The sequence below is a fragment of the Pongo pygmaeus genome, chromosome 18, assembly GCF_028885625.2.
Source record: "Pongo pygmaeus isolate AG05252 chromosome 18, NHGRI_mPonPyg2-v2.0_pri, whole genome shotgun sequence".
NCBI lineage: Eukaryota > Metazoa > Chordata > Mammalia > Primates > Hominidae > Pongo > Pongo pygmaeus.
This window is the reverse complement of record NC_072391.2, coordinates 33310155-33319703: the sequence shown is the minus strand read 5'-3', so window position 1 is coordinate 33319703 and position 9549 is coordinate 33310155. Positions and strand designations below refer to the sequence as shown.

The 9549-nt window shown below is 39.3% G+C and overlaps 1 pseudogene; it reads right to left on the bottom strand.

The window, feature by feature from the left end:
• Window positions 1–289: 289 nt before the first annotated feature.
• LOC129015885 (vomeronasal type-1 receptor 3-like) lies at window positions 290–1226 on the bottom strand (annotated as a pseudogene).
• Window positions 1227–9549: the final 8323 nt, after the last annotated feature.

Below are 9549 nucleotides of genomic sequence, written 5' to 3'. Positions count from 1 at the left end.
GTTGCATTGTTACAAATTATTAGAGGCCCATATTTAATGAATAATTTGCCTCTAAACTTCTCCATTGCAACATTAACAAAATGAAAATTATGAAAGCACTTTGAAAAACATTTCATCTGTAACTGTCGTTTATGATACATGAAAAATCCTTGAAGGGCAAAGACAGATTCTGAGTCTTACACACACTTTGCAATTGACTGCCAATTGTGGTGCTTAACCTTCTGCAGGAAGAAATCAACAAATGGCCATTCATTGTACAGTAAGAAGACAATCCACATAAGTTGAAAAACTATCTGATCAGCTTAGGAAACTGTGGATTCCTTCCACAGCAAGCAGAGCCCAGCCTGGGTATCCTGGGATGGCTGCTCATGAGCACAAAGGGGCTGACCGTGGGAAAACAGGCAGTGATCAGTGCCGAGGTGTTCAACAGCCACCAACTGGGATTAGGAAAAAGACGTGTAAAGATGGAGGAGAGCGAGTAAAATAACACAAGGTGCTCACCAGGACCAGGACACTTTGAGTGACTCTGGACTCAGAGGAGGATCTGGGGGAGAGGTTGGTCCCATGAATGTGCTGCACCTGCTGCTTGCGCCTGTGCAGGATAAAAACCATGGAGCCACTGGCCAAGGCCATGAGCCCCAAACACAAAACATCAAGGGATGATAACAAGACAATATGTAATGACTGTAGAATTCTGCTCCTACCTCTTCCAGAACAATACTTATAATCATTTGTCTTTGTGCTATTTATGCTGTTCCACTTGCCAGTCACATGTAGAGGAACAGTAATACTTACCAGCGTGTTCAGAATCCAGCACAGGACCAGGATGTTGAAGGACCCCATGTATCTGGGAGCATGTAGTTTAAGCTGCGCCCACCTGAATTCGCTGGGGCTGCTGGTGATAACCTGTAAGACACTCAGGAGGCAGGCGTTGCCAATTCACACAGCCCTGCCCACTCTGTGAACATAAAACACAAGTTTGCATCCAATATCACTGAGGGAATCTTTCAACCCAAAAGCAGCCATTGTTTGTGGGATTCGTTTAGAGAGTATATAACCAAGGAGTTGGCTACGGTCAGATGCTTGAGAATCAGATGTGTGGACCATAACATACCTCTGGTGAAACAAAAGAAACTATAGTGGTAAAGAAGAAAGAAATTCACCAGGAATCCGACCATGATCTGAGATAAGAAGATCATGCCTATTGCAAAATCCCTGGAGGCCATTTGTCATTTTTCAGTGTCTGATAATTACATTCAAAGTGAGAGAACACTGTGTGGAAACATAAAGTCTGTTTGACTTTTGCAAATAAAATCCACTATTGTCCACTTACCATTGTTTACAACTCAAACATTTTCTTATTAGACCCTTTTTTTTATTTTTTTATTTTTAATACCTAGTTATTTTATATTTTATTTTATTTTATCTATTTTTTATTTTATTTTATTTTATTTTATTTATTTTATTTTATTTTTTATTTTCTTTTCTTTTTAGACAGAGTCTCGCTCTGTTGCCAGGCTGGAGTGCAGTGGCATGATCTCAGCTCACTGCAAGCTCCGCCTCCCAGGTTCAAGGAATTTCCCTGCCTCAGCCTCCTGAGTAGCTGGGACTACAGGCACATGCCACCACACCCGGCTACATTTTTTTGTATTTTAGTAGAGACAGGGTTTCACCTTGTTGGCCAGGATGGTCTTGATCGACCTCGTGATCCGCCCACCTTGGACTCCCAAAGTTCTGGGATTACAGGCGTAAGCCACCATCCCCGACCAGACCTTGTTTTTTAAATAAGATTTTTGCTCTAAAGAGAAGAACATATACGTCCCCACAAGAAGAGTACTATATTAGTGTTTTACATATAATTTTTACAATAATTCTGTGGTATAAGTGCTTTATTATTTCCATTTTACGGGTAAGGAGCTCTTACACAAGGAAGCTTAATGACTTTTCTAAAGTAACCTCTTTGCAAGAGGCAGAATCAAAATTGGACAATGTGTTTAATCACTGTGTGTCTTACCCTTGGACATAGCTATGCTTTTCTAATGTTTCACACATTTTGTGTTGTATATCTTGACACTTTCTTTAAACCTGGTTATAGTTTTTTCTTCATTTTTGATTGTGGCAATTTCTCATTTAAATCTAATTGCTTATTTCATGAGCAAATATCACCTATAATGATTCAGAAATCCAAGTAGAATATAGATGCACTGATTTAGTATAATCCTAAAAGAATAATCATACAAGAACAAATGAGATTTATTGAATGCTTAAATGATTTCATGTTGAAATTAAAAAAGAAGATTCTTTCTCATCTTAACCAAGAAGGATACAGAAATGACTGCTGCTAAGCAAGGCGACAAGGACATGGGTAGGAGATAAAACATTATAAAGGAGAACCAGGTTGTCATTAATTACAGAGAAATTTAATATTTGTTTATGAATACAAAAATATCAAATGAAATTATTTCAGGCCGGGCATTGTGGCTCTCACCTGTAATCCCAGCACTTTGGGAGGCTGAGACGGGCAGATCACTTGAGGTCAGGAGTTCGAGACCAGCCTGGCCAACATGGTGAAACTCCATCTCTACTAAAAATACAAAAATTAGCCAGGCATGGTGGTGCATGCACCTGTGATCCCAGCTACTTGGGATGCAGAGGCAGGACACTCGCTTGAACCCCGGAGGCAGAGGCTGCAGTGAACCAAAATCCCACCACTGTACTCCAGCATGGGAGACAGAGAAAGTCTCCATCTCAAAAAAAAAGAATAATTATTGTAATGTCAGAATTGTTACATATATCAAAATATAAGCCTATTATTTAAAAGGAAAACTCGAGGTAGGGAAAATTATTTCCTGAATTAAGTGTTACTAAGATGAGTATTGAGCCTCAGAATGGCTTTATAACATTTTTGAAGACAGAGTAAATATTACCAAATAATTTACTTCAGAAAACTACTGAAGTCCATGACTTTTGTTCTAATATGAAAACCTAAGGTCATCAAGATACCTTTCGATGACCGCTCCTCCCCTGACTTCATGAAAGAATATGGGCTTTTCATCATTCTCAGAGACCAGATGTTTCCTGTCACCACACATCACAGTCTCCATTAGGTACTTTATATGTCCAGAGTAGGTTAAAGCCCTACGTTTAATACTTCCTCCCCTTGCAGGTGCTCTCTCATAGATCAAAATGTAACACACCCACCAGGTGCTTCCCTGCTGCTGGGCTGTGGAACCCAGTGACTGTCAGGACAGCCAGCGAGTGTGTGGAGGGTGGTGGCCAGGTCCGAGATACGGGCTCGGGATCCTGTGACCTCACCGCCCCACAGAACTGCAATTATACATTACCTGTGGCAACAATGACAGTACACACTTGGGGAATTGAAAATATTTTTGAAAAACTTTGTCCCAGTTACAATTACCTGTTTTGGGTAATTGACAACTTCCCTGCAGCACCTCCAGAGAGATGACAGTGCCTGGAGAGGCTCTGCTTTTCCATGATCCTTTGAGGCAGACAGGGGCTCTCCTGGAGGGAGCAGAAAATGCAGAGTCTGAGACAGAAGGGGATGACAGTGAAGCACGGTGGGTGCTGGATTCTGTGCCTCCTGGGATGTGTTTTTGCTGAAACTCTCATTTTCTTTTACTCCCCAAATTATTTAAGTGAACAATCATTCAACTATAAATAGACAAATGGGATCACACAAGTAACTTGAGAAGGATTTGTCAACAGATTACAGTGCCAGGAAGAATGTGAGGATCAACATTGGCAAAAGAGAGACATCTGTGTAATTCAATGCAAGTTGATACGCACATGTAGATTGCATATATACATATGTGTGTGTGTGTGTTTGGAATATATGTTTTATCAAAATGTGACTCAATAGAGATAGACTCTAAACTGAGCAATATTCATAGAAGAAACAAATACATTTAATAAGGAATTTCCTCACACACACAAGCACCAAGTTTATGTAGTTGAGAGGGAAATTCTACCGATAAAGTAATCAATAAACTAATGCTACTTAAACTACTCGAGTTATAGAGAAGTCAGTCTTTCCTGAAATCGTTTTTAGGAAGGGTATATAAAGGTGACACCAGAATCTTGCCTAGATTTAGCCATATAGAATACTATAGACAAGGCCGGGCGCGGTGGCTCATGCCTGTAATCCCAGCACTTTGGGAGGCCGAGGCGGGCGGATCACCAGGTCAGGAAATCAAGACCATCCTGGCTAACACGGTGAAACCCCGTCTCTACTAAAAATACAAAAAATTATCCAGTTGTGGTGGCGGGCGCCTGTAGTCCCAGCAACTCGGGAGGCTGAGGCAGGACAATGGCATGAACCCGGGAGGCGGAGCTTGCAGTGAGCGCCACTGCACTCCAGCCTGGGCAAGAGTGAGACTCCGTCTCAAAAAAAAAAAAAAAAGAGTACTATAGACAAACAGGACATATACATTTAAGAGTAAAAATATTAAATATTAGAAACCATTGCATCAGTATATTGCTGCATAATTAATCACCGTTTATGTTTCAAAGGGAAGTATGACTCAATATTAAGAAATTCATTGATGAAATTAATCACATTAATAGAATGAATGAGAATGTCATGTGACTATGTTCATCAATGCAAAAAAATTGGCAGAATTCTACAGAAAATTATGTTTAATAAATTTAGTAAGAAATTGGTGTAAAAGATTTCTGAAAAACATGAAAATAGACTTATACAAATGAAAAATAATGACACCAAATATTTGGGTAAGAAAATTCAATAATATTGAGAAGTCAATAATCTTTGAAGAAATGTGTATGTTGAGTTTGACCCAAATGTAATACCATGGGCTTGTGTTCTGAAGATCTTAAAAATGTATTGCTATGAAAAATAAACAAAAAATTCCATGGACAATATGAAATTAGAAAAAAAAAAAAAAGGCCAGGCACAATGGCTCATGCCTGTAATCCCAACACTCTGGGAGGCTGACATGGGCAGATCACCTGAGGTCAGGAGTTCAAGACCAGCCTGTCCAACATGGTGAAACCCCATCTCTGCTAAAAATAAAAAATTAGCCAGGTATGGTGGCACATGCCTGTAGTCCCAGCTACTTGGGAGGCTGAGGCAGGAGAATCACTTGAAACCTGGAGGCGAAGGTTTCAGTGAGCCAAGATCACGTTGCTGCACTCCAGCCTGGGCAACAGAGAGAAACTCCATCTCAAAAAAAAAAAACAAAAACAAAAACAAAAGAGTGAATTCACCCTGTTATAAATTGTTAAAATGTGGGAATTAAAATAGCGTACTGTTGATTCATGAATAGAAATAGAAATGAGCGGAATAGAAGTTTTAAGACAGAATAAAATATATGAAAATGTCGCTGATAAGACAGCAGTGACAAAAGTAGAAATGTGGACTTGGGGTGTCTGAGCCTTTGTCTCCCCATGTGTTTTGTTGCACAAACAGAGATGGTGTTTCCACAAGTGGAGGGAGGATATTCAACCTTTGAATAGAGTAGCTTTGGCTATTGTCTGATGAATAGCATTTTTACTGGCTCAGTATACATTGTAACCTGTTCTAAGAGCCCACAGCCTGTTTTCTGGTGAGCTGAGATATGGCTGCCTTCAGTAATACTTTATTGCCTACATCTGACCCACTTTCTCCGGGTCCCTTAAAAACAGTCACATACTGTTTTAGTAATTCCTTCAGTTGATGATGTGTGTGGCCTGAGACTATCTGAGGACCCCTCCTATCCAGGCCCACAGGGGATAACAGTCTGTGAACAGTCCAGGGAAAGACCCACTGCTTGGAGATGCTGGAACAGGCTACCCCAACGTGTTTTACTCTTCACCTATACTCCAAATTGGCACAAGCAGAAGTTGCCACAGTCCATTAGAAGGGAAAAAAACAAATTTGGAAAGAATAAACATCCTTGGTTATGAGACACAAAGATGATCTTCAGAAGATATGCTAAAATGAAACAAATAGATGGTCTATGCCTTGAGTGAAACTTTATTTGTGAGAAATTTTCTCCAAATAATGAAGAAATTTGTGGAACACACCAAAAGGCAGAACCAGAAGAAAGGCTGAGGATGACCAGAAGTACCAGCAACCTTGGAATGTGCTGCCAGTTGTCACCTAGGTAGCTAATATATGTAATTAAAACTGCTAGATATAACAAAAACAATTATGTATCTAGAGTGTATAAAAAGCAAAGTATGTTTTGGGTGAATATAGTTGTAAAGGCATGAAATGTGTGTTTTTAGAGAAAAAGCAATTTTGTCTAGTTAAATGTTACTTAAAGATTGTTTCAAATTGAAGAAATAAAAAAAGATAAAGCAGTGAATATAAAAAGTTGTAAAGAAAAAGAGAATAGCCGGGCATGGTAGTTCATGCCTGTAATCCCAGCACTTTGGGAGGCCGAGGCGGGCAGATCACCTAAGGTCAAGAGTTGGAGATCAGCCTGACCAACATGGTGAAACCCCGTATCTACTAAAAATACAAAATTAGCCGGGAGTGGTGGTGCATGCTTGTAATCCCAGCTACTTGGGAGGCTGAGGCAGGAGAATTGCTTGAACCCAAGAGGCAGAGCTTGCAGTGAGCTGAGATCGTGCCATTGCACTCCAGCCTAGGTGACAAGAGCAAAACTCCATCTCAAAAAAGAAAACGAGAATAGAAAAAATTGTGAGAGATTGTAAAAGGTTATGAAAAACCATAGTCAAAAGCTGACTGAGATTGGAAGAATTTGTTATATGTTTATTTGTTTATGATTTATTTGTATATTATTATTTGTTTATATGTTGTTAGTTTATTATTAAAGTTAGCTTTGTATTGGTAACACACTAATATAAAAGATTTTTTCTTTTGAACAACACTTTCATGTAACATTAGTAAGAGACAATAAAATATTTTTGCATACTCTTCTAATAATCTGCAAAAAAAAAAAAAGATGGCACAAGACAGGGATGCCCTCTCTCACCACTCCTATTCAACATAGTGTTGGAAGTTCTGGCCAGGGCAATTAGGCAGGAGAAGGAAATAAAGGGTATTCAATTAGGAAAAGAGGAAGTCAAATTGTCCCTGTTTGCAGATGACATGATTGTATATCTTGAAAACCCCATCATCTCAGCCCAAAATCTCCTTAAGCTGATAAGCAACTTCAGCAAAGTCTCAGGATGCAAAATCAATGTACAAAAATCACAAGCATTCTCATACACCAATAACAGACAAACAGAGAGCCAAATCATGAGTGAACTCCCATTCACAATGGCTTCAAAGAGAATAAAATACCTAGGAATCCAACTTACAAGGGATGTGAAGGACCTCTTCAAGGAGAACTACAAACCACTGCTCAATGAAATAAAAGAGAATACAAACAAATGGAAGAACATTCCTTGCTCATGGGTAGGAAGAATCAATATCGTGAAAATGGCCATACTGCCCAAGGTAATTTATAGATTCAATGCCATCCCCATCAAGCTACCAATGACTTTCTTCACAGAATTGGAAAAAACTACTTTAAAGTTCATATGGAACCAAAAAAGAGCCTGCATCACCAAGTCAATACTAAGCCAAAAGAACAAAGCTGGAGGCATCACGCCACCTGACTTCAAACTATACTGCAAGGCTACAGTAACCAAAACAGCATGGTACTGGTACTGAAACAGAAATATAGATCAATGGAACAGAACAGAGCCCTCAGAAATAATGCTGCATATCTACAACCATCTGATCTTTGACAAATCTGACAAAAACAAGAAATGGGGAAAGGATTCCCTGTTTAATAAATGGTGCTGGGAAAACTGGCTAGCCATATGTAGAAAGCTGAAACTGGATCCCTTCCTTACACCTTATACAAAAATTAATTCAAGATGGATTAAAGACTTAAATGTTAGACCTAAAACCATAAAAACCCTAGAAGAAAACCTAGGCAATACCATTCAGGACATAGGCATGGGCAAGGACTTCATGTCTAAAACACCAAAAGCAATGGCAACAAAAACCAAAATTGACAAATGGGATCTAATTAAACTAAAGAGCTTCTGCACAGCAAAAGAAACTACCATGAGAGTGAACAGGCAACCTACAAAATGGGAGAAAATTTTCACAACCTACTCATCTGGCAAAGGGCTAATGTCCAGAATCTACAATGAACTCAAACAAATTTACAAGAAAAAAACAAACAGCCCCATCAAAAAGTGGGTGAAGGATATGAACAGACACTTCTCAAAAGAAGACATTTATGCAGCCAAAAAACACATGAAAAAATGCTCATCATCACTGGCCATCAGAGAAATGCAAATCAAAACCACAATGAGATGCCATCTCACACCAGTTAGAATGCCAATCATTAAAAAGTCGGGAAACAACAGGTGCTGGAGAGGATGTGGAGAAATAGGAACACTTTTACACTGTTGGTGGGACTGTAAACTAGTTCAACCATTGTGGAAGTCAGTGTGGCAATTCTCAGGGATCTAGAACTAGAAATACCATTTGACCCTGCCATCCCATTACTGGGTGTATACCCGAAGGATTATAAATCATACTGCTATAAAGACACATGCACACGTATGTTTATTGTGGCACTATTCACAATAGCAAAGACTTGGAACCAACCCAGATGTCCAACAACGATAGACTGGATTAACCAAATGTGGCACATATACACCATGGAACACTATGCAGCCATAAAAAATTATGAGTTTGTGTCCTTTGTAAGGACATGGATGAAACTGGAAACTCATTCTCAGCAAACTATCGCAAGGACAAAAAACCAAACACTGCATGTTCTCACTCATAGGTGGGAATTGAACAATGAGAACATATGGACACAGGAAGGGGAACATCACACTCTGGGGACTGTTGTGGGGTGGGGGAAGGGGGGAGGGATAGCATTAGGAGATATACCTAGTGCTAAATGACGAGTTAATGGGTGCAGCACACCAACATGGCACATGTATACATATGTAACAAACCTGCACATTGTGCACATGTACCCTAAAACTTAAAGTATAATAATAATAAAATTTAAAAAAAAATTGCAAGGTTGTCAATCCCTACCCTCTTCTTCTCTTGCCTCCTTTTTTTTTTCCCTCCTTTTCCTGCAAATTGTGCATTTACCCTGTTTGGAAAAGTTTAAGTCTTTGCCAATCATGATCAGCTTAGATTGTGTAGTCCAACCGCAGCCAACAGGCAGAAGGACACAGAAACAGGAACTGCTTTAGGGATACAAATCCCTTCTCTCCTTTGTTCGGTGTGCTCTTGCAATTGTGATGGATGTAAGCAGCACCCTTCTGCAGAAGTAAAGTTGCCTTGCTGAGAAAAAAAAAAAAAGGAAGGAAGGAAGAAAGAGGAGAGACAGATTCTGTCTCATGCTGTCTTTATTAGGTCTTTCAACTGTTCAGAAAACTGAGTCTCCTCTCTATTAAAAACAGGTTTCTGCTTTTTAAAACCTTTTAATTATCACTTTGTCTAAATGGAATGACTATTATTTTACAGTGACCTGTTATTCTATTTTGACCTAGTGTTTTAAACCTTTAATATATTTCACATCCTTCCCAAAAATCACA